This window comes from Bison bison, unplaced genomic scaffold, assembly GCF_000754665.1.
Source record: "Bison bison bison isolate TAMUID 2011002044 unplaced genomic scaffold, Bison_UMD1.0 scf7180017848004, whole genome shotgun sequence".
Classification (NCBI taxonomy): Eukaryota; Metazoa; Chordata; class Mammalia; order Artiodactyla; family Bovidae; genus Bison; species Bison bison.
This window is the reverse complement of record NW_011478577.1, coordinates 6101-7031: the sequence shown is the minus strand read 5'-3', so window position 1 is coordinate 7031 and position 931 is coordinate 6101.

Sequence of the window (931 nt, the reverse complement as noted above, 5' to 3'; positions counted from 1 at the left end):
CTTTCTCTTTTCCAAAAAGCTGCTTTTGAAAGCATAATAGCTAATTTTTACAATGATGAATCCCACACATTTGTTGGTGAACACCTGTCAAAGTTTTATTCAGTCTATTACTCAGGAAATTAGAATAACAGATGGTTCAGAAAAAGCATTTACGTTTATGGAGCCTTGATAAGTGGAAGAGAAGGGAGTGCAGAACTGCTCTTGTTAATCTAGGTAGAAATCTGGTTGAGAGCCTACAGGAAAATAAAATTATAACTTTCTGCAATGGGCAGAAAAGCAAAAATGATACTCCTTACTATTTGTCTTCATGCTAACCTGTTAAATCACCAGTGCTGCTGCTTCATCTTGTACATTCCAAAATCTCTATGTAGCATAGAGATACAAGAGAGTGCTAACAACATGGATTAATGTTTTTACAGAAACATACTGAAATTTGAAATATTATATTACATTGGTGCATTCTGCCCTCTAATCTTTTATCAGATTGTATGTCTTAGTTGGTTAACATATGATATACTTATAATGCCTAATATTAGTATAATGCTTTCACAATTCATTTGCTATCCCTTTTCAATCTTCTCTGCAAATTTTGATTAATTGATTGGTTCACTAATTGACAGGCACTTATTATTTATCAAGTACTTCCTATGCCCCAGGCATTGTACTATGAACTATGGATACACCATTACAAAATTATGGCCTAAGTCTTCAAGGAATTTAGAGTGCATATAGCTGTAGTGGAAAAAATGTCTATATGAAATCTCAGCTTTGGATTTAATTAAGAAGTTCTTGAATACATGCTTGGTCACTCCACCTGTATGACATTAGGCAAATTTCTTAACCTTCCTAAGCCATATTTCCTCTTATGTAAGTGCGTAAAATAATACATATGTATTGGGTTCCTTTTGAGAATTCAGTTAAATAACAAATA